A 25541-nucleotide genomic window follows, 5' to 3' on the forward strand; every position below is an offset into this window, starting at 1 on the left:
GTAAGCGCTCCATTCCGGAACCGGTGTCGTTCCGAACCGGTGTGTAATAAAGGCTTCATTTAGCGCAAATGATGCCGCAGCTGTGCTGTATTGTCATTTTTACTCGTCAAAATCATGTATTCTGAAACCCAGAAGTGCCGATAACACTTGTACGGGTTCGGTCGGTATGCCTAACCTTTGGCGGAAATCATGGTGGTCGAACAGAAGGGTGAAAGTCAAATTCGCTGGGGCTCCTTTCGACGCATGTCGAAAGTGAAAGGTTATGCATATTCGCACGCACTTTGTTAACTTAAAGGTACGGCTCAAGCAATAGAGTGTCCAAGAATTACCAGAGTTGCGTTTCTAGCGTGGCGACATCAAGTGACCGCTGTGTTCTGCTCTAACATTGAAAGGGGCAACTGCGAATTTGAGCCCATTTATTTGTCGACAGCTGCTCACCGATGTAAAACATTTATTTTCATGTTCACAGTGACAACTGTAGTCTTCTAAACATCACAACAAAGAAACACATCGCGGATGTCAAACTGCTGTAAGTACATTCGCGAAATGTAAACACATTCCCGGCCGCATATTGTATGCTCCACAAACATATAAGCGTTGTTGACACCACAGGAATAAAAAAAAACGTACTAGAAAGCATAATGAGCAGCGTTGGTTTTTTTTTTGACCGTAAACATATATATCTGCGCATTCAAGAATGAAACACAACAAATAAGTGATTTCACATACTGTCACGTGCTTTTCATTATGCCACCGTCATCCACCTTGCTCACCAAGTCTTCCACCAAACACGTTTTGCCTCACCACCATGAGCCGGCATTTTCCACCGTCACCACCATTGGCACGCCACCACCACCACCACCATCTGCCACCATTTTGTTCCCACTCGCCGTTATCAGCCGGCATTTCACACCGTCACCACCATTGGCTCGCCACCACCACCACCATCTGCCACAATTTTTTCCACTCTCGCCGCCATCAGCCATTATGTCCACCACAGTTTCCACCATATCCACTAATATTTCCACCATAACCACTATTCTTTCTACCATATGCACCAACGATTCCAGCATCCACCAACCCAGGATTTTCAATAGGGCTGTCCCTAAACCCCAGTGCTTTGAAACACTCTGCGCCATCATCCTGAACTATAGGGTGAAGCCCTTTACAGAACATTATCAAGTGTTCGGCGGAGTACTCTTCCTCTTCACACGGACTGCATACCGTGTCTACCTCTTCGTATTTGGCCCGATATGTCTTGGTTCGCAATACTCCCGTCCTCAATACGTGGGAGTATCAGTTAGTGCCACCAGAAGCCATTACGGCGAGTGTGGAACACTCTTTTTTAGATGCGATGCAGCTTTTTGACTAGCCTGTAACGCTCTCCCTCCGTCCGCACCGCTCCCCTCACCACAGGTGTTGGGGTGGTGCCACGTAACTAACGCTCTGGTAGCAGTACCAAGTAACTAACGCTCCGGGAGATGGTTCATAGTTTTTCCTCACGTGACGTATCACGTGATCTTATACGAGCTGACAGCTGACCTATAATCCCACACATAGTACCGAAGGTTTCAAGGAGTATATCAAGCCGAAGTGTGAAGTCAAGTAAAAAAAAACATGGTTTATCTACGCAGTAAACTATTATGAGTGGCCGAAGAAGTCGGATCGTTCGGTGTCACCGTGAATCATCAGTGACATTGACAACTCACGCATGTAAATCAGTGACAAAGCGGCGTACAGCTATAGACAACGTTTACTGGTCATAAATGGTGTGTTGTGTGGAGTTGTGAATTTCATTTCGCCTACATTCATACTGCTTTACGGCATCGAATTTTGCCTGAAGTCAGCAAAGACAAGGTTTGTGTATGTTCCCCTGGTGGTTGTTAATTCTTTCCAGTTATACGGGATGCACCGTATAGAGCATATCAAGACGCCATTACTACACAAGCCAGTCATTGAATGTGATCATGAGGATCACCGTCTTCATCGTCATCAGCGCCATCTTCATCACGTCTCTGACGAACGCTAACGCCACCAACGAACAAGCCTAAACCGACGTCGCCCCTAAAAATCACTGCAATATCCATGAAATGAACGACGATGATTGGGCAAAGCAGTGGGATCAATCGGTGACACTGCCATGACATCTTCCCAAACAGTGCCCACTCACGCTGGTAAATGGGAGACAAAGCGGTGCACAGTTATATAATATATCAGGGAGAGGCCCTATCGAATCTCAACTCCGAAACAGTTTGTCATTTCGCCTGCGCACGCCAACTTGTCGTCTAGAGGGTAAAAGCTTGTTGATGGCGTGGCCGTTCACCCGCCGCTTCCCACACCCTCAACTCCAAGGCAGTTGGCCGTTTTACCCACGCACGCCGAGCTCTCACCTACGGGGAAGCAGCTCATTGTCGGCGTTGCCATTAAGCCACTGCTTCCCGCACCCTCTACTCTGAGTACGTTTGCCGTTTTGCTCCCGCTCACCAAGCTGTCGTCTACCGGGAATTAGCTTGTTCTCGGTGTTGCCAATGAGCCGCCGCTTTCCGCAACCTCAACTGCGAGTCCGTCTGATGTTTTGCTCCCGCGCGCCGAGCTGTCGTCTGCGGGGTAGCAGTTTGCTGTCGGCGTTGCCATTGAGCAGCCGCTTCCCGCGCCCTCAACTCTGAGTACGTTTGCTGTTTGCTCCCGCTCACCGAGCTGTCGTCTACGGCAAATTAGCTTGTTCTTGGCGTTGCCGTTGAGGCGCCGCTTTCCACAGCCTCTACTCCGAGTCCATATACTGTTTCGCCCACACTCGCTGATCTGTCGTCTACAGAGTAGCAGCTTGCTGTCGGCGTTGCAGTTGAGCTGCCGTTTCCCGAACCCTCAACTCCGAGTCAGCTTGCCGTTTTGCCCGCGCACGCCGAACTGTCGTCTACGGGGTAGCAGCTTGTTGACAGCGTGGCTGTTCTGCCAGCAGCCCCATCCCGAAAAGAGTGGCCCTTCACGACGACTGCCCCGCTGCCCCGCTTATCGTTGTTGTTGACAGTGGTCCTGGCGTGCTCGAACGCTGTGGCACGTCGCGGGGCCCTCCGAAGAAGCTGAGATGATGGCGGCCTTCCGCTGAATCTGCCAGGATGGGGAGCGCAACCAATTGCAAAAACCAGTGCCACTGGGTACCAGCGTCCAGCGTCATGCCTAATTATGGGCCCAGTATGGCACTGGTGCCAGCGCCTCCCAGTGCAGGTACTGGGGCGCTGAAACGGCAGCGTCCCAGTACTCTGCGCAAAATGGCTTCCCAGGAATAAAACGGGGGCGCCCATTCGCCATAAATAAATAAATATATAAGTAAAATTACGCGCATTCACAATAAAAATTAAAAAAAATAAAAATTGAAAAAATAAAATAAAACACAACCCGATGATATTTAAACTCGCTACCTCCAGATCTCTAACCGAGTACGCTACCTACTACGTCACGCCAGTTTTTTTCTTCTGTATTGCCTTCTTGACTACAGGTCAAGCTAATCTGACAATCACTATCACACGTGTTTCATGCGTGATAACACGTCGAACAAAGATATTACATCTTCAAAACAGTCGGTAGTCTTATACACATCTCGCACTTTTATAACAGCTTCCACGAAACACTCAGTATTGGATAGAACTCTCACATCACAGTGTCTGTACGATAGCATACTATGCCAAACCGAATGAAGACCAAGTAAACATATAACATCCAAATTTTGCACAGAACTATCACAAGGGAAAAACGAATTTCATATGAAGTAAGAAGTAAATCTTTTTTTAAAGTCCTCCTTAAAATCTCCCAAATGAAAATAGCGTTCATACAATCAAGAAATACATGTTCAATGGTCTCAGGTTTGTTACACAGGAGACAGCTGTTTCCCCATGGTACATACATTCCTCTCTCTTCAAGCCACGTTTTTACTGGCGAGGTTCCCGTATGAAGTTTAAAAAAGAAGGTTTTCACATTGGGTGGTACACACATGTTTTTCACTCGCTTCAGTACGTCATGACACTACGTCACGCGAGAACATGGTTTTGGGGTTGTAAAACGACTGTTTATCCGAAAAACTCGCCGTTCAACTTCATGTTTACAAGTCGCACAGTCAAGACTGACACGATATTCCTTTCCGAATAACAATTCCGTCTTGATTCGACAGTGACGAACGGCTTCCGGGCACCGAATGACGAGCAGATATTCGCAAGAGCGCAAAGTTTTTGAAGCATCTACATCTTGACTCTGAAAAATCTCAAATTGACTGGAGGAGCAGCCACAGATTGTGAGCTGTTGCTGCCGATGGTCGTTTCTTCTTTTATAGTCATTTCTAGCACTTGCTACTGGTCAACAAGTGTACATGATCTACATGTCTTGTTTGGTAGATATCCCCGCACACGAGTGAATATTGAGTATTTTTCTTTCGTGCAAGCGACGATGTTGCCGTACACATCTGGCGTGCCGAATTACATATTTGCAGTTATATCGATACCTGCAACTAAGAAACCACCGAAGAAATGAATAATGCAATCCACTGAAAAAGTATGCCAGTATGTTAATTCACTAACGCGCACCGAATTTTAAACTCAAATTTGCGTGTTCTTACGTACGAGTCAGAGAAGTGCCGGCTCCTGCGCTCAGAAGGAAGCTTTCGGTGACAGCCTACGTTGCTGAAACCACGACACATCGATCGTCGCCGCTCCTTGTGCGGGCACCTATCACGTGGATAAATAGTCGATTTAGGCTCAGGGATGTCTAAACTGTACTTTACAGTCATTCTTACAATTTAGAATTGTGCCTACATAAAGTAAAAGGCGCCGGCAGTAGGTATACCGACGCGGGCGGCACGATAGGACGCTGGGATGGGGCACTGGGTAAGGCTCCTTTCGAAGCAGCTGAGTTGCGATGCTTGAAGTTTCTGCATTTGAGCTTCGCAATAATTCTGACTGTTACTTAAACTGTACCTGAAGTAAGTGGAAGGTCAATCAATGCCAGATATACATTTACGGAGTGGCGATGGCGAGCGACAGCCGTTTTTCTGGCCTCCGCTGGCAGTAAACAGCGGGTGTGCCAGTGTACAGATATATGCAGTTATATCAATAGCGACAATTAAAAAAAACACCCACAGATATACCAACGCAATCCACCAAAAACGTATGCCAGGAAGTCAGTTCACGAAGGCGTACTAAATTACCAACTGAAAATTGCGCGCTGTTACATATCAGTAGGCTAAGTGCGGCCGGCAGCTGGCTAAGTGCGGCCGGCAGCTTTCAATAACACCCTGCGTACTGAAAGCGCGACGTTCGATCATCAGCGCTCCTTGTGCGAACATCGACACAAGACAAAATAGTTGATTTAGGTTCATGGATGTCTAAACTATACTTTACAGTTATTCTCACACTTTAAGGTCGTGTGTACATGAAGCAAGAAGCGCCGGTAACATATATACCAACGCGGCTGGCATGACAGGTTTAATGCTCGTTGGGCCGGGCACTAGGTAAGACCGCTTACGTATGCTCGGTATCTGTTAGGGTAGCATCTGATGCCGTCCAATCAAGCGTTTTATATTCAACGACACCGAAACAAACCATGGCACACGCTACAATAACTTGCACGCTGCAGCTGCGCTGTTAGAAACAGTGCGTGTCCAGTATTCACCAGCGCTTTCCAGTAAAAATTCCAGCGCTTCCAGCGCTTCGCAGTGCGCACTAGCATAACAGCGGTAGAGCCAGCGCTCCTAACAGTGCGACACAGCTTTTTCCCAGTGCGCCCAGCGAAGGGCCAGTGATTACAAGCGTGTACCAGTGTCTCCAGCGTGTACCGGTAGCAAAAAAAATACTGGCATCACGCTGTTTTTTGCAACAGGGCAGTTTTTCCACTGGATGGTAGCCGCTGCAGGTATTGAGGTAATGCAGCGCGGGCGCTCACAAAGATACGGTCAGTTCGACTGGTTGCCGCCGCAACGAATGCAGAGTCGTCGCGCGAGCAGGTGTTCCTAGCTTGGCCAAAACGGCCAAAACGGGCACACTGCAGGGGCTGAGGCAGGCGCGATGGAACTGTCTGCACAGCGCGAAGAGCATTAACTCCACCGGAACTGCGGTTGCCTTGAAAGTACTGGTGATGCACTTGCCACAACTGGCAAGGAGACACAGGACACAACTGGGGCGGCCGAGGCAATGTTTGCCACAATGACTGCTGGGTCCAACACCCCGTCAACCCCGTAAATGACGTCAACATAGTTTTCCTCGAGGAGCTTGGCTTTGACTTGGATGGAGCAGATCCTCTGAATTTCAACAAATTGCACAGCGCCTGCTGTTGGCGTCCCGTTGACGGCAACAATGTTGCGGTGAAAGTTAACGTTCACGCGCTGGGTGGCGGCAACTCCGGGGCCAAACGCCACAATGACATCGCGATACATGGCGAGGAAGTTTGTTTTTCCCCACTGGTCTGTAGATGATGGTGCCGCCACTTTACCCCACTGTCGTGGGGGAGGCAGGGGCTACTGGCTCGGGCACCAAGGTCGTGTTGACTTCGGTGGTCGGCTGGGGAGAGAGAGTCGGAGGTAGGGAGGGGGGGGTAGAAATGCAGTGCGACTTCTCCACTTTGCTCGCTGGTGGCGGTTGACGAGGCCGGCATGTCGTGCTTCCAGAAGGAGCTGGAGAAAGGCAAGTTGTCGGTCTCTCTTGAATACGTTCGAGAATGGGTGCCCTGAGTGGAGGTCTCCTCATGCGCGCCCGCAGGCGATCATGGCGATTGCTTCGCCGTGTGAGAATTATCAAGAATGGGGCTTGCAGTGCTGGCTGTTTCAACAGCAGACGGTGATTCCTCAAGCTTCGATGGGTCATCGGTGATACCTTCCATCCCCATAAATTTCAGGTTCCTCTTCTTCAGCGTTTTAATAGCAGCTGGTGTGGCTTCCTGTTCTTCTGGGACTTTCGCGCACCGCCTTCCGGAGCTGCGATCAAGTGTGCTGCAAGGTCAAAGCTTTTGTCCTTGCAAATATTCTGAAGATTCTCCCAGGTCTCTATGTTAAGCCATTAAAAGGGCTGCGACAATGGACGTGCCAAGTGGGGGTGAAGAAAAAAGTAACAGCTTTGCCGCGAAGGCGAAGAAATGAACGCGATAGCAACAATTGGGAAAATCACGCAAAGAATGGCAAGCAGATCAAAACTTGCCCCGTGTTTCTCACGCACAAATGACGCACGAAATGTACTCGCTAGTGCAGATGAACAAGATTAAGCGTTTGAGTTGTCACTTCGCTGTGTCTGAAAAGCGCGCTTTTTTCGAAAATGGAGACTGTGAAACGATTGCAGTGACCTTTGTGCGCCCGGTAACTACAACAGAATCGTTCCGGTGAAAGCTCACGAAGAGCCGAGACGCCCAATCTTCGCCACTGTGAGATAATGGCGCACGAGTGAGCGTCTACCCCCCTCCTTTCTGCGGCCCAAATTACGCGTGGGAGATGAAAGCGCGCGCTACCGCATGTTGATGATGTGGCAACGCGTTCTCATTACGCCATTTTGCTGGTAATGCTGAAAAAAAACGACAGTTCCTCCCGAGACGCCAGTCACCAGTGGTAAGTGGTAGATATAAATAGCCGGCCATTTGAACGTTGAAGAACGTGCTTCTCCGTGGCTCGGGGGTTAACCCCTCACACTCACTTTTCAAAGGTACCGCTTTCGATTCCACACGCTGGAGTGTTTTTCAGGATTATTTTTCTCTGTTGCATTTTCATATATATAGATACGTATTCATATACGATTAGTGACGGCGACGCCGACGATGACGTCGGCGGCAAAATTCAGCCGATAGTGTCCATATAAGTGCTATTGCAATAATACAAAATGGCGCTGGTGGGACCAGAGGCCAAAATGTGCTCTCACTTTGGGAGCTCATACTGCGTCTCCCCTATCCTGTTTCTTTAAGCGTCTTTATATACATTATCTTTACTTCACAAGCCTTTCATTAGGTCACCTGTGAGCTTGTGTTGTGTGGAGGCAGAAAGCTCTTGCAACGTTTGACAAGCTAGGAAAATCATCTAAACACTTTTTCACGGCAAATGAAAACTAATTAAAAGCAGCTTTTGGGTCAAGGAGCAGCTCTAAAGAAGACTAATCTATGGCTCCAACATGCGTCACAAAGCTTGTTTTACCAAAGATATTTTTTTTCAAATGACCTCAGCTAATTTGGTTAACGCATGCAAATTGGCAAAATAGAGGTAGTGGACAGTTAAGCTAACATCAAAGACAAAGCAGTCTTTTTTTGAAAAAAAATGACAACACACTATATAATAAAGAGAAAGAAGCCCAAAGTACACATCTAGAAGGAACCGATAGGAGGGATTAGTAGCCAAATAATAGAAAGCACGCAGTGTCATCAGAATAAGCTGAGCAACTGACACTCAGAAGGTTGATGTTCATGACACCAAGGAAAATAACATTCCCATTCTCAAGTGATAACTTGTTGAAAATGAACGTGAGTGATGAAGAGAAATCGGGAATAGTTTTCATTGATATGTGGGGTTTAACGTCCCAAAACCACCATATGAATATGAGAGACGCTGTACTGGAGGGCTCCAGAAATTTCGACCACCTGGGGTTCTTTAACTTGCACCTGAACTTGAGCACATGGGCCGACAGCCTCCATTTCCATCTTTCGCCTCCATCTAAAATGGAGCCACCGCAGCTGGGGTTCGATCCCGTGACATGCGAATCAGTAGCCGACTACAATAGACCCTAACCGCGTGCCCGCGATTTTCTAAAAACAGCGACAAACTTGCTCCTTCGCACCGTCACGTCACGAAGGCTGCCACTGCATGTCGGCGACCAAGTGTCATTGGTGCTTGTATAAAAACCATCGCGTGCATACCCATAAATTGTGAATAGAAGTTTATAAGTTGGTCGATGATAACATGCCAAATTTATTACTGTCTTGCGTGGTCTAAGGAAGCCACGCAAGCCTTTCGTAACCTTTCTTTTTTGAAATTTTTGGTTTGACCATGACAGGCTGTCTACAAGCGCATACGCTACGACGGCTATGACGCACTTCGCATAACAATTTCGCATTGTAGCAAGTGATCCAATCGTCCCAAGCTAAAGTCGAGCCATCAAAACAAACCTTCAATAACCATGTTTACGAGAAAATACGGCCGTTCTCTCACTCTCCAAGTGAAATTAGATTGTAAAAAAAAAGATAGTCGATACCTTGAATCCCCTGAACCACGCACGAATAACAAGCATCGAGAGCAAATTGCAACCGAAGCGAGGACCATGGGTGCAGCCATGTGGCCGGAAGTCGCCACTCTGGCTTCCAGCTGACAAGCGAAATTTTCTATAGTTTTCTAGAAACACGCGACGCGACAAGCGGCGGTGACGGATGGGCCTCCATGACAGCAAATCTTGTCGCTATAATCGCTGCCGCTTGTCGCTGTCACGATGAAACGCATGCATGCGTTTAGGGCTTTAGCCATAGACCACCGCAGTGGAGCAGAAAGCGGGAGTACATGATGGTGGCGAACGGTATATAAAGCCTAAGATTGTCTTTTTATCGCTCGATGGCGGAGATGGGTTAGCAATTTTCATTCATAGGGATTCGGTACTCTCAACACAAAGGCTAAGGTCATCCCTTCTGTGATACAGAATCAATGAAGATATAAATTTAGCAGCACTGCTATAACTGCCACATGAACGATCACAATAGCCGGAAATGCATGATTTGAAACAGAACATAGTTTTGTCGTGAGTTAGTTGGTATCCACGTCTCAGTCACGCAGATGAAAGAGAAGTTAAAGTGATTTGAGAACAGAAATGCATGTATGCTGTCGATTTTTTAATGACTGCATGCATTGAAGTGAATGACAGCGAATATGAATCACAGCAAAACTGCTGGAGTAGATCGGTTGTAAATTGTTATGAAATGATAAAGAATGAAATAAACAAAAAGAAGAGAAAAAATAAGATGCGCGCTCGACCGTTCGGCAAGTAAACTATAGGGGCCCTGCTGGTCTGCTGAAAAACGGACAGGTCTTCTTCTGAAGAAGTGCGGAAAACGCGGCTGTCACTCCATTTTCTGGATTTAGTTTTGTAATTGTCAGTTCAGAGATATTGGCATTGTCTCTCTCAAGTGACATAGCCTTGCCCCACCGTGGGGGTCTTGTGCTACTCGGCTGCTGACTCGCAGTTCACGGGATCGAATCTCGATTGCGGTGGCACTTTTTTTGGTGGATGCGAAAATGCCGTAGGCCCGTGTCCTCAGATTTGGGTGCACGTTGAAGAACCCCAGGTAACAGAAATCTACGGTGTCTCTCATAATCATGTGGTGGTTTTGGGACATTAAACCACACATATCAATCAATCATCAAGTGACATAGCCTTTCCAATAAGCCGTTTGTTTTCGGGTGTTAGGTGGTATTTGACAAATACAGCGTTTGAATGAGAGCCAGAGAAACCTATGCAACGAGGATCAAGTCAACACTTCCTAGCTTTGTTGGTGAATTCTTGTTTTTTTTCTGCCCGAGGAAAAAAAAAACTGGCGACAATGTTGGCCGATCTGGCTTTTTTTTTGGGGTGGGGGTGGGGGGGTACTCGATGAACAATGTTGATATCAGAGTCGGAAATCGGACAATGAACTTTCAAGGCAATATAGTTCTAATGACGGCGGAACAATTTTCTCACGGCGAGTGAGAAATGCTCATTAGTTTTACGTTGTTTTCTCTGGAATAGTGTCCTCCTTCAACAACATTTTAGGGGCGAAATTCCTATGGCGTGGCTTGGCGTCCCTGTTGTGGATAACCGCCCTTCGTCAATTCTTGAACCGGCCATAGATGGCAGTACATGTACTATACGCTGAAAAATGCGAATTGTATGACACTAGATGGCTTTACTTGTAGAAAAGAAGGATTTACGTCACATGTGCGGAAGGAGAGAGACATGATCCCGCGACTACGATCGTGTGTTCTTCAGTGGCGTAATATGCTAGGGGGCGCTCTATAATACAATAAAAGCGTCGTTCTGGCGCACACGCGCATTCAGAGACTCGGCGACGGAGAGTAGACAAGGCTGCTGAGGGGCGTGCGCGCAGGGTGGTGGCGGCTCGCTCTCGAAGAAGGGACCCCGACGTGCAGGCGCGTGAAGCAGAAGCGCGCCGCGAGGTCCCTGCAGTACAAAGGGAGGTCGAAGCTGTGCGGCAGCGGTGTGCGGACCCAGCTTCACCCCACTTTCCATCATTAACCTCGTGGATATACTATCTTTTTTCCTGAGAATATTATTCTTACGCTTCAGGTCCTTGTTGGCTGGAATGAGGCTTCAATATTCTGATTTATTGCCTCTATCATTGCATTCAGCAAATAGGTACTATAGTCCGTTAAAATTTAAGAATAAATACACGCTCCGTCCCTGTATTGCAGCACACCTTCATTCATCTGTGCAACGGAGCAATCACTGGTGGTTCCCATTCTAACAATGAGAAAATTTTTGCTGGTAATGGAAATACTAAGCATATTGTGAATGAAAAGGTCGTCGTTCCTTGAAAAAACGTTATGTTTCACAAAACAGTGAAGTCTTGAGTTTTTCATGAAAAGTTCCAAAAAGTAAAAATTTTCGACCTAGAACAGGCGAAATAAACGGGAGCCTGCACGGGCAAGTGATATGCCTGAAATCAGGGAAATCTGTCTGACGTCCCGCAAGTTGCCGACCACAATTCAGTGAAACATATATGAAAATTGCATATATCCATATATACAAATGGGCCCCTAGCACAGGAATTAGTTCACCCATACAGTGTATATACTAGGCGGCCTTATCACAAGGGAAGATTCCGGGACGGTTTTATGCTATGCTATAGTAGAGTACCTAGTGCTCTCAATCGTTAACCACTTTTTTTACCACAGATGTATATGAAAATTCTGCTGGGTGGGACGGTGACCGCTATGGGTGGACCTAACATTTATTTTTAGGCCGAATAATCGACTATAGAAGTAAGGCTCTCAATATCAGTTTTAAAGGTCACTACACCTGGTTCAGATGAACAAATTTTTTTCTTGAATCTTCGCAAGCTGCCTTTCATATATCCCATCTAGTATGCTTTAAGATAGAGCCTCACTTTTTTAGGCTCTTGACTGATTCAGCACAAGTAGGCAGCATTACCAATATTTAACAAAGCACAACCAAGCACCACACAAAATACACTGGCATCAACACTTGGAAAAGAAAAAGAGAGTGGCAATGAGCACATTCAAGCGGATACAAAGTGCGTATAAGTCAGCGTTCCGCTCGCTGCAGCCGCTGCTGGCCAATGATAGCCGCAGTAAGGCTTGCAATGGCTTATGTGCTGGAGAGGCGCGAGACTATAGTCAGTGTGCAGGCAGTCACGCATTAAGATAGTCCAAGTGTATTCAACGCTAGTCAATAAGATGCCGTTCAGCATAAGGGTTCCAGGCTTGATCGATAAGATGTGATCGGATGCGTTGACCAGCGAGCCCGAGCTAGAAGATCAGAACGAGATGATTGACACTGCGGGTACAAACAAGCGTGTATAAGTAAGCGTTCAGCCGACTTAATGTTATGAGTGGCATAATGAATTTGATATATCTGATATATGCGTAATTTACGCAGATGACACAAGGCTCTTTTTTATAGTGGGATAAGAAATCTGGCCAGTAAGTCGCCTGCAAGTATGCACTTGTGGGCGACAAATAACTAGCTTAAGGCTAACATTGAAATAAAAAAATAGCTTCATCCCCGTATAAATGAACTTCCACTGGCCCCCATCAAATTGAAGAATACTGAAATAGAAATGCTAGAGTTATTTCTAATCGCTTAGCGTAAGATCTCTCAAACTGTGTCATGGGATTATCCAGTAAATCACTTGGCAAGTTATCTAGAGCAAGAGGTATTATGTTTCGCATTGCAATGATCTACCTAGATCAAGTATTATGATTTTATTTATTTCAATGTTTCGTTGTCTAATTCAATACGGAATTCTAGTGTAGGAGACGACTTCAGCTGAAAAGATTCACAAACGGATGGTATTGCAAAAAAAGCAGTACGTTTTGTCTACAGTGTACTATATCTTTGGCATAGGGCTCCTTTGTTTAAAACGCTTGGAGCTATGAGACTTGGATATTTCTTCACACATATGTTGGTCACATCTATAGAACTGGAGAAATAAATTATGACTCTTTAACACAAATGACTTCCTTACAACAACTTGAATACTTTATTAATTTTGACAATTATAACCTTAGACTTTGAAGTAGAGCAGAAGGGAATGCAGTGATCAAATGCTACAGTGTTGTTTAGCGGCAGCTGTGAATCAACTACACAATAAAAATGGTCTCACTATAACTATTGTGCCAATAAAAAAAGAAAAAAACTGCTCATAAAAGTCGCTTTCATCATCATAAACGTCCGTTCATCTCTTTTACTTTTTCTTTCTTCACCACAACGCTGTTTCTCTAAATTCATCTGTGCAATACAACAACCTTCTTCAATAATTCTGACCTTGGTTGTTCACTCCTTTAGTTAGTTCTCTAACATTATGTGTGCTCCACATTCACCTCAAGCTGCTCAATATAGCTTTTTTGCTTGGTCACCCTTACAACCTTCTTGCAAATAAACTCAATTCAATGAATTACCTAAACACTCTACTGGTTTTTGCCGTCGCCGTTGCCGTCATGTCACGTATAAAGTGAAAAATTGGTAACATGCCCCCACGCATTGCACTTTCTAGCTGCTGGTATAAGTACGATATGAGAGGGCAGTAGAACGTGTAATGAGCGCAAGTGGGGGTAACGAACACGGCTTACACAGAGATCAAACAAGCCGGCCCATCTCCATAGTTCAGAGTGCCTATGCGACAACATTACCCCGCTCGAGAAGCCTACCGTGAAAGCAGAAAGCAAAGGACCCGTCCATCTTTAACGACTATGCAAAGACATGAGGGGAGGGAGGGGTTCCATGAACATTGATTTTAAAGGCGCAATCACCAGAGCTTTTGCGTGAGCTACCTCGCTATCCAGGCAGCCATCAGAGAGTGGCTCGTATAACCTTTCTATGTGCTGCACTCTCAACGCGCAAATACTGGGATTAGTTACATTGAAACGGCTGTATTTTCTTGCAACAGCGTTTGGAAAAGTTTTGTTAGATCGTACCCATAAGAGTCAAGTGTCAGCCTCACTTTGTACAGGATTAAGATTTTTTGCTATCCCATTCATTGCTTCGCATTTGCGGTGAAGGCTTTTTGCGAAATCAATGCATAAGTGCCAATTTTTTATGTCTTTTGTACTCTCTGTGTCTCTAAACAATAGAAATTGTTGAAATATTCCTAATTTGCAAAATGCATACAAAAACATCACTGAGCCTTCCGCCATGGCAATCGGTATAAAGCGAAAGTGAAAAGAGTGTTTTAATAAGTAGTTGGCTTAATTATTTTCACTGCAGTTGAGCATTTAATGTCCATTGATATATGAAATCATGTAGAATGCCTATTGGTGCTTGGCAGCTACAGCACCGTTTGTTGCGGACACACCCACGCTGATGCCTAGTGGCACATGTTCATCGCGACGACTAACCTCCATCATCATCATTTACCCATTGGGGTAGCCAAAGTTAATAAAACCCAGGACACGGAATATAGGGAATCCCTCACAAAAAACGGTGTTAACAAGCACCTAATGAAAAACTGGCCCCGTATCGGCATGTTTCAGTGCATATGTCATTGAAAGACGATAGTCTTGCGTCTGGAGAGAGAAAACAAAATGTTTATTTGATGTTCTGCGCAAGAACATGGGAGAATTGTAATTTGGAGGCACTGCTTTAGGGTGTCTTGATCCATGCAGCGCAGTCGAACGAGCGCACGTTAAGAAGAGCGCTATGTGGAAGCTATCTTCGAAAACAAAGAAAGGTGTGCCCACCTGTCTCGGAGATGATAAGGTGTAGAATGCAAATCGACGGGCAGGTGCCACCACTGTGTCATCTTAGCAAAGCATTGGAAACACTTGCATTTTTGAGCATATAGCGTTGCATTGTCAACGCAGCGTGATGAACGCTACAGTCCTTATAATTAGATATGCATGCCTTTCTAGTACAAATACACACATACAGAATATTGAAGTGTTGTTATTGTGACTCAGATATGCGCAGTAATTGCTTTTTAACAAGTATGAACGCTGAAACTTGAGGAAGATTGGTGGGCTCTGCAGATGGGGTTGGCCATTTGGAGTATCATTTGGGACTGTTTGGAGTTTCGTTACGGCTGACAAACAGACGAATGTACAGACAGACAGACCAAAATTTTTGCGTCGAAGTAACCCAAACAAGACTATCGTCATTAAAACTGGTACTTGTTTGCACTTCTTCAAAGATAAGCGGCACTGCGCGTGTTCCCTATTAATGAGAAGAGCGCACGCATGTGCTCACGCATGTGTGCTTGGTGTGCGGATTCGTTATTTAAAGGAACACTGGCATCAAATTTACTCATGCCAAGATTTTTGCGTCAGAGAGTAGCTATAGACCCCGTAGCAATGATTCGCGACCTAAAACGCAATTGAGGGATGGATAACTATCTCTTTTATTGATTTATATTACTGGCATCTAGCACTAGTAAAAAACGGCTGGCAATCCCGCCATTTTTAGCGCTGGGAGCATGAGCAGTGGCGCTACCCCGCGGTCACCTCCAGATCACGCTACAGAGGACCACTTCTCCACAGAAAAGAGTGACGTCAGGCTCAGCTGCTCCACAAACATTTCGTCTGCTAGGTGGACCCATTCAGTCATGCCTTGTCACCTGCATTGCTGTCGTCGCCGTACAAACTGTCGACTCGGGTTCAATACGATAGTCTGGAACTTGGAATAACCGTGATTCGTGACCTCGCGAATTATTTTTTTCTTTGATCAACCTTTTGCAGAACAGTGATTTCGAAATGGACGCCGTTCCGAGCCGCACTGCAGAGGTGCCCGAGGATGTACGCTTCAGCTATGTTCGCTCGTGTGTCTCAGTTAGCTATTTTGGTGTGTTCAGGTATACGCAGAGGGGTCAATACAATATAGCTACACGAATGAGCATCAGTGGAGAAATAGAATACGTTTCCTGCTTGTCAGGTTCTTTTTTGCGCCTCCAGATGGCCCCACCTATCCAGCCCCTCGCGGTTAACATAGTTACAGTGAACAAGAATACTTTGTAGTGGCAAAAGCGCCCCCCTGCTCGTGAGTCTCAGGAAGCTGCCGGCTGCGGGCGGCGCTGGCGTAGTAATCGCGAGGTGCTGCTGCGGGGATTTGGGCATCTTTCGAACAGCTGCGCAAGCTTCTTCCCTTTCTTTCTCCGTTGCATCGCACTTTAAAAAAATGGGCAGCTACAATCGACTAACCTGGCGAACGGTTTTGCGTGCTGAGATTATGTACTGAACGCTTTGCGAGCCTGTGCTTCACTGTGAAGAGCAGCAACATGTGCAGCTCCCGTCGACTTCGCAGCGTAGCGTCGGACGGGCTTTTTTTTGTAATAGGCCTCGTCTTTTTACAGAGCACCTCAGCTTCAAATCACGGATATCTGATATGAATTCTTTGTCATTAACGTGCCACGAGCCACGACTGGTGACGCCCTTGACCAGAGTAGCAATTTAGCGGCTCGAACCGCAATGTTTGTCTCGATTATCGGCCTTCTGGTGTATTATGGACTGCATTCCATTTCGAATGTGTGCCTTAAGCGGTACTCGTTTTTCAGTAGAGCAGGACTTCTTGCTGTTGGTTCACATGCGGACAACTTTTGCACGACTACACTAGTTTGTAGACCAAACAGATAGCCCTGTCAGCACCGCTTTCAGCACTTGGAGTCCCACAGTATTTTAGCCAGGAGAATAGTTATTATAAAGAAGAGGCTGTGTGACAAAATGGCAAATGAAAGAAATATTTCGGCAACACTTGATACAACATTTATTTAGGTTGTAACTACATGCCAAATGAACTAATCAAGTGAGATGTCAAACAAAAATAACCAGCTAGAAAGCAAAAACTGATCACAAGCACAGTACAATGCAAGACACAGGCAGTCTACTTTTCACACAATAAAAAAAGACAGGAATATACACATATACTTAAAATATTTCAAAGGAAATCTCAAAGACAATGGTGCGGCTATGAACAAATCAGGTGCAAAATTAAAACGGCTTGCCAGGTTGCACGAATTGCCATTACGACTGCAATAAATGAAATGGGCAGTCTACTTTTCACTTATCACAGTAAAGTAAACATACTAGGAACGTTTTAACAGTTACGGGGGTGCATATAGAACTTTTCAAAAATGTGACGGTGAAAGTTTAGTTGAAAGTTCTGTTAATGTGTTCTTGAACTTTCTGTTGAACTTTGCGAAAGTTCCCATCACCACTTGAATAGCACAATAGACAGCATTTTCCAAAGCTTGTTATCCTGGCTCACCAACACCAGAAGCCTCCTGTTCACACCCGTCAAAACCTTCAGCTCTAAAGGCAGCTCATAATGCACATGGCAGCGACCTCCCCTCTTGCACTGCTATTTAACTTTCTAGCCCTCCTCCAACCCTTCTGCTGCAGTGCTCCCTTCCCGGCTAGCACTCCAATGTTCTGTACAATTTTGTGGACCTTACAATGATGTTGAGTACCTCATGTATTCTATGAAACAGAGATCTAAGGCTTTCACATTAAAAACATTTTAACATAAAGCTATACATTAAAAATTTATACAATGACAAACAACGATGTGACTATGAAAAAATAAAATGTCGACCAGAAATAGCTCACTAGATAACAAAAAAAAAACAATTGTCAGAAGTTCAATACATCAAACAAGCACTCTACCTTACACGTAGTGAAGTAAAAATACCACAAATACATTAAGAGGGTCTTGATGACAAATAAAACTGTTAAATTGCAAAGAAATAGGCGTTTGTAACAGACAGACTCCAAATGAATTCTGCAAAAGCACAGAATTATTGCACAGTAAGTTATGACAACAGTACGCATAAAAATACAAGAATGGCACAGAGAAAATGGATAAACAAACACGGTTCCCCTGCAGACATATGAATGCTGAAATGGGGGCAAGAGCAGTCTATGTACAGCGGCTAAGTTTCAGGTATTTTGCCGTTTCCCGCTTCTGCATCCTGGCTCGGTTGAGTGATTTTACGAAAAAGTGCAGCCGAGTGGTAATGAAAAATGACACCATCTTAGCAGTAAGCATTTCAGCGTTGTCAGTACATCCAACACGGTGCTGTGGTCGGGATTTGATTAGCCAAATTACATCTATGATGCTTTCGTGATGAAGCTCTTGTGCACTGAAGCAACCCGTGAAAAGGTTCTCCAGGTTTTTTAGGAACCTAAATAGGAAACCCGACGGGTACAGCAGGCCGCCATCATCCTTTAGCTGTGTTAGCTGAGCAGCTTGAAGGTTTTTGATGTCGTTTTTGTCTGCAAGCAGAACGTTTTTACAAGCAACACAGCTGATTTTGGCCAAGAACTTCTGTGCTACATATCCAACAACGTAAAAAATTAGCCGCTCATCACTTTTGGCAGAAACACAAGCAACATGATCTGGTGCAGCTTTCTCAATGCTGTTCAATGCCAGTTCAGCACTGCAAAGATCCCCATCAGCAATCAGCTGGTCCAGCAGAAACTGTTTGGTACGGTCATCCCCACCGGCAGCATCAGCCCCAAGCAGTGTAGTGAAAATGCCTGGCTCTGCATTCCCGTGTGACACAGATTTGGCAAGGCTGTAAAAACTCAAGCAAGAAACTGTAATCAAAAACTGCAGGGGTGTGGGGTGAGTGTTACAGCCTGACGACTGTCGTGCAATGCCAAAAAAGTTCTCAGCTGGGTCCTGGCTCAGCCTTGATGTCATGATGAACTTGTACGCGAGTTGTTGGCTCAGGTAGTCCAGCAGCGGCAGGACACTTGCAATGGTGACCCTCAATCCAACTGCGGTAGACCCGGACAAAAAGCGGCCACGCTTTTCGGCTCGGCCTTCGTTTTTCGCTTGACGCAAGTTTTCTGCTACATAAACCTCCCATTCAACAAGGTAGGCTAGAAATGACAGCAGCTTATCCACGGCAGCTGAGTCCGGACGAAAAGCCTTGGCGGGGAATCGAGATGACATTATCTCGATAAGGTCTCGTCATGCTGAAATGCATAGAGCACACAATAAGATTTTAAATTAGTTAGCCAAGAGGTTGGAAGGTTCATTTGCAGCGAAAGGTAAATAAAAACAAAAAAGTGAAATATAAGTATGCTCCTAACAGCTTGTATACATGTGGAGCAGTACTTGAGGCAATAAACTTACCCGAAAAAGGTCAAGACAGGCTGGATGCTCCCACATTTGGCCTCAACATCATTTTTGTAGAGACGAAGGCCATTTAGAGCCGTGTCACTGAAGAGTTGGAAGGCGTAGGTAACCTTCATTTTCTCAAAGTTGTTGGGCTGAGTGTGGCGGGTTGTGATACCGGGCATGGCTTGAAGAGTCACGTTCGAGCCATCAAGTGTCAAAGCCTCTTTTACAGGACGAAGCGATACCTGCATGGAAAAACAAAATGCTTCATAAGACACTGCAGTGCTGTGTTTTTATGTTTTCTGGGGATAAAAACATTCTCATATTGAAAAAGGCATAAATTTTTGTACTTACTGGTCCTGTTGGAGTGGTGAAGTCTGCTTGGAGTAGCCCATTCCTGATGCATTTGACAAGATGTGGGAAGTCAGAAATGAAATGAAGTGACCGCTTGTTGTCCACTGGATGTTGCACTTTGCATTTTGTGCTAGATGCAGTCGCGTAAATGCCCATCGTGGACCACATGTTTCGATTCCAGGTCACACCGTCGGATGTTATGAAATCAACAAATAGCCCAGCCTTTTCCGCTAGAATCACTGCCTCCAGCATCACTTTCGAGAGCAAATTTCCTTTCATGTTGCCCTGCATGGCAAAAGAAGCAAGTATTTGGGTCCACTCGCTAGTGAATGGCACAAACATTATGACCATCCCATGGTCAGCCACTTTATGCTTGTCACTGCTGGGGGTGAACTGGCCCATGTCCACGAAGCCTTGTATGTGCCCTGACGATGAGACTGACAGATTCTCGGACAGTTTCATTTCGTCAACGATGAGCCCTCCGTGCCTTTTGAAGGCATCCATGGAAGACGCTTTCTGCTTGAGCATGCTCATCACTTTGACATTAAAGCCAAATCCCGTCCTGTACGACCTGAGATACTTCTGAAGAGTAACCTTGCTCGGCAAAACAAGAACTTTCTGCCTCCGCATATCCTCGTAAAGCTTTGGCCCTTTCATGCGCATGATGAGGCATTCCAAAATCAACTCCTTCGAGTACCTCATCCCTCTAACACTCTTCCTCTTCGCAGCCTTGAACATGTGTAGAGCTGCCTCTTGCTGCTTTGGGGGGAGTTCTTTAATTCGGCCAAGGAAAGTTTCATCACTTAGCCTGGAGTTTTCTTCTTTCATGGCTCGTACTTGGCCTGCCAGGGTACACAAGCGTGAAGCAATTCGCTTTGTCTTCTGATTGGCCATTCGCAGCTTGTGAGACAAGTTATGCGTGACACGTTTTTTCTTCAACTTGGACTTCCGTGCCAGCAGCGACTTTCGCAAATAGCGACAATGAACACAGATGGTTCCTGAAAAACGTAAAACATAAAATAAGCCACTTCCTTACTTCGAACTATTTGCAAGACATGAATACAAGGGCTAACAGATAATTGGAGGAAAAATAAACTCCAGAGCTATTACAAAGTGGGTAATAGCAAACAGGTCCTGACTAGTGTTATTTCCCTTTAATGCAGGTTGCTTTAGATACAAAGGATATGCTTAGGTTATGAAAAAAAAGTCGCAGGCTATGTTAGCTAGAACAGAAAGTACATTGTTTCTTATTAAAAATATTAACACACACCTTTGACTGTCACCGTTCCAAGACAGTTCTTGCTGAACACGCCGTCACTCGCGGGGGTGAGGGTGCGCTTCATCTTCTCGGTCAGGGTCTGAGCAAGGCCGTCATAAGCGTCTTTGCTCATAGCGCTTGAACAAAGCAATGCAGTGTCAACTTCTTGAAATATGTTCGTTGCTTCAAGAAGGGAGGTGATCTTGCCGTACTTCTTTTCTCTCGCACCGAGATAACAGCTTGCCACAACATCACTGTTGCTATCTAAGCTGAAACAGATCACTTTCTCGTGGGAGACACTGAAAGGCTGTTTTCTTTTGCGTGTAGTGGCATACACAAGGAGATCAAGGTCTGGAGTGGTCAGTTTCGTCCACAGCCTTGGAACACTTAAGCAGGTGGCAAGGTCCCTTAAGTCACCTGATTTGAGCGGGTTCGCTTGCATGTTTTCGGCAGGGCTTGTGTTCGGGTCGGAATTCTCTTCGCCGAGCAAGCTCGCTTCGTGCTCGTCGCGACGAGAGAGACGAACTTTCTTCGCCGATTCAGACGTAGAAACTAAGCAGCGCTTTCGCTCGGGCCTTGGTTTTTTCAAAGATGTGGAAAGGTATGCGGGCAGGTCAGGTAAAAACGTTGGCACTGCATTTGCAGTAAGACCAGGCTTTCCTCGAGCGATTCGTACCTCCTTGCCGCCGATGATGTGGACATAATCACGAACGACAAAATGGTCTGCAAAGTGTTTTTCACAAACCGCGGATGTGTCCGTTAGAGGTTTGTCTTTCCTCTTGAGGTTCCGCTCCCAAACTTTTCGTCGGTCTTCGTCCTTTGGTGCCGAAAAAAGCGAAATCTTCCGCCCGTTTTCAACGCGATGGCCGGGGTAGCCTGACCGGCAACCCGGGGCGAAACAGTGCGTATCCGTCTTCTTTTTCTTGTTCATGGTGGTACCGAGAACGTTTTCTTCCAGCACAGAAAAAAGATACAAGAAGAATCGAAAGCCACAGCAGCAAAGTGCCCTGACAGCATTCAACTCGCCGGTCGAGCCTGCCTGGCTGGCCTCGCGAATCTGACTGCAGCGCTACGCGCGGCGGACAGCTTTTTCGTCACAGCGCCTCCTATAGACGCCCGCTTCGCTCTTGCCACTAAAAACCTTCTAGTTCACTGTAACATAGTATTACCACTTTTACGTGGACGCAGAGTCTACAGAAGAACTAAAATTCAACAATACCTGCGTGTTACTTGTTAGCGATGATATCTGACTACAGGCTTTTCCACTTTTGATAGCTTGTAATTGTGTTGATGTATAACACATACGTGATATGAAAAAACACCCTCATTGTGCTTTTTCACGCTTCGAACCAGAGGATTGCAACTCACCCGCAACTCACAATGATTCCCCGACATGCTGACCGACAAGCACACGTTTAAGCATGCTCTTTTCTTTCACTATTCTTTTAAACGTAGTTTTTATCTTGATGATATCACAAAATCATTCAAACCAGTGCGATTGAAATCAGACGCGATGTGGCACGGCCGGGCTAGACTGCACCTGCGCGCGCTTGACCGGCCGTGGACGAGCGAGTGCGTTTCTGCACTTCAGCGCTAGTCGGCGCCACAATAAGGACACTCGGATCGGACACGTCATCGCTACTAGGGCATCGTCACTCAGGATGGTATTTGTGGAATGTATCACACCGAACACGTACCTTGTAGTGTCGATGTCGCAGGGCCGTCTAGTTTTCGTTTTCTCTCCTTAGCTTTTCTGCGCTGTTTGACAACGAATTAAAATAACTTCCACGCTGCGGATGCCGTTCAAATTTGGCCAAGAAGACCTATGCATACCAAGCGACGGAATGATGGGCACATCTCGATCTTTGAATTTGATGTCAGTGCTCCTTTAACCATGGGTCCTGTGCAGTACGTGTTTCAGTCTGGTGGGTCAGTCATGGCCAGTGCTTGTCCTGTGTGGTACTCGTTTTGTCTCTCGCATTTTTGGACGTAATTGTTATTATGCATGCTTTTGCAGTGCTACATTTTTTGTTCTGCTCAACAAGTAATGTTAAATATTTACTCCAAGTAGGAGAGGCGCCCTGATCTTCATTTTATTTTTCCAAAAAAAACAAAACAAAAGGCTTGTTCATCACGCAAGTAAATGTGGTAGTTCTTTTTGGTTCAACTTGAATTTAACCCTAAGAGGTTATTATTATTTTTGCCATATGCGATCCACCAGGGTTGATTTTTTTATTGGTGATATAAATCTTTCAAGTATATCCGTCAAAGAGAGAAAAAACTAAAGTGACGAATAACTCTTTTGTGTTGTTACATACACACGGTTTATTCATTGCACGTGATTACCCACTCAGCGCATACATCCGCGTAGACGCTTTTAGAATGCACCTAAGACATTTGGCTCGGTTTCCATCACATCACTTCGCCTCACTTCGAACTTCTAGGCCCCACACAGCGTTCAGCGCATCTGTACCTCAGCATTGTGCAGTTCTTCGATTGCACTTCACGCATGCAGCACGACCACAGTTGTGGTGCCTACACCCACTCAAAGCCATTCTTACAATTCCTGGCATCCAGAATAAGAACACGTCGTCACATCTAGCCCTGAAACAGGCCACATTACCATTCCTGCAAGAGAAGCACAACGGACGCCTTCGCATTTACATGGATGGCTCTGTGTCTTCAGTAAGCTCAGCAGTGGCGGTGGTTGTTACCGTGAGGCACATCACAGTTAAATTCATGGCATCACATTTGATGTCATCGACAGCTGCACAACTCGCCGCCATACGTGCAGCTCTGGAGTTTATAGTTGAAGAACCTTCGGGAACTTGGTCTATCTTCTCGGACTCGAAGGCAGCTCTTCAATGTCTTATGTCACCCTTTCGTCATGCACCTAATGAACAGTTAGTAGCTGAAATAAGGCTTCTTCATCACCAGGCCATCGAGAAACAGCACAGCATAGTGTATCAGTGGATACCAGGCCATTGCGGTATATATGACAACCACCGCGCAGATGAGTCCGCTAGATCTGCACACGACGGTACCCAATACACAGCCATCCCGTTCTCAAGAACCGACGCAGCTACAAGACTTCATTCGCTTGCACACGATCTCACACTGGTACCGTGGAACTCAACAGAATTCACAAACGCGCGCTTGCATAACTTGGATCCCGATCTGCAGCTTCGTCTTCCCTCAGGAATATCTCGAGCTGAGGAGACTCTTCTATGCCGCCTGTGGCTTGGAGTAGCCTTCACGAACGCATACTACTATCTCATTGGAATGGCCAGCTCTTCTACATGCACGTGCTGCAGCTGCGGAAAAACCATCGTACACCTTCTATGTGAGTGCACTCATTTCAACGCGCCAAGACAAGGACTGACTGTAGCTCTGGATAGAATGGATGATCGGCCTTTGTCGGAACCAAGGATTCTCGGTCATTGGCCGAGTCCAACTTCAGCACAGAAGGCTTTGAAAGCTCTGCTACGCTTTTTTCGGACAACTGGCCTCAGAGACAGACTTTAGTGTCTTACACTCTTTGATGTTGCCTTTCCTCTGTCATCAGTTTTCGTAGTTTATTCGCAAGCTTTTTTCATCATCTTTTATTCCTCTCACCCCTTTCCCCAGCACAGGGTAGCCAGCCGGTCTAAGAACTGGCTAACCTCCCTGTCCTTCCGCTTAAACTTTCCTGCTCCTTCTCCTCTGCGGTTTATTCATGAGCGAAAGCTAGATAAATTCTAAACGCAAAGCTGTATGACTGTTGAAAATTAAGGTTTGCAATTACAAAATGCGTAGTTCATGTCGTACAAAAAGAAGTACTTGAAGTGGCATCTGAAGGTGCAGCTGAAACTCGCTATAACAAAATATCAAGAGAAGGAAATTTGCGCCGCCACCAAATACTTTTGGAGCGCCAGTGAATGTCCTTCCTGTCTCACGACATGCATATCATGTCTCACGACGCTATGCGGTGAAGGACGCCAACACGTCATTACTTTCGTGCGAAGTTTTTTGCTTTTCGCCGGTGCTCTCTAGAACCAGAAATAACTTTGCACTTACCTTTTCATCAACTACTCGTAAGTCGTTCGGCTGGCCGTAGTTGTATTATTAGTGCGTATATCTGACTTCTGACTGAGAAACCCTGTCTAATACTTTATCTATTTACCAGATCTTTAATTACTACACCAAAACGCCCACAAAATACGATACGTACAGCCCTTAAAGCAGTGCCAGTTTGTTCTTTCGCAGTTAGAAATAAATCGCCTTTACTTTTCATGCACTCAAACCACCCAAGACGTATACACTAAACGTAACAACCACAAAGAAGCAGTCAATTAGTTCCACAAATGTAACGCGCAATTCGTCACTTGACAGGAAACGTCCTCGTAAGAGAGCTATACTCCTCAAAATCAGCAAAGCTTCGACAGTGGGGACATTTTGAAGCCAACAATGTCAAAATTGAGCGAGACAGAAATAAGTTATGGCAGAATAGAAACATAAGAAGAAGAGTCATCCAGAGCACTAAGCAGGGCTGACCTCGCAACGTCGGAAGTTCGAAGCCGCACCGTTTTGTTTTCTCTTTTTAAAAATATGGATTTTCAAATAGTTAAGAGAAGGCGCGGCGAGCTACAAGAGTATTGTGAAGT

This window comes from Rhipicephalus microplus, chromosome X, assembly GCF_043290135.1.
Source record: "Rhipicephalus microplus isolate Deutch F79 chromosome X, USDA_Rmic, whole genome shotgun sequence".
Lineage (NCBI taxonomy): Eukaryota > Metazoa > Arthropoda > Arachnida > Ixodida > Ixodidae > Rhipicephalus > Rhipicephalus microplus.